Below are 238 nucleotides of genomic sequence, written 5' to 3' on the forward strand. Positions count from 1 at the left end.
AAGGGACTGACCATCCCGTTTCTTATCTTCCTCGATAGCCTTCTGGAGCGAGGTTTGCTTCGGCGGAACTTTCGTAGCTCGCGCGTACGAATTCGGAGACGATTGCTGTTGTTGCTGCTGCGGCTGTGAAGCAGTCGCGCTGGGGCACGCTGGGCAAGGAAACTCATCGTCGGTCGTCCAAAGGTCGATACCATGGTGCGAGCGGTAGCCGAATGGCAGACGTTCCGACTGGAACGGA

This window comes from Plasmopara halstedii (genome assembly GCF_900000015.1).
Source record: "Plasmopara halstedii genome assembly, contig: Scaffold_1343, whole genome shotgun sequence".
Classification (NCBI taxonomy): Eukaryota; Oomycota; class Peronosporomycetes; order Peronosporales; family Peronosporaceae; genus Plasmopara; species Plasmopara halstedii.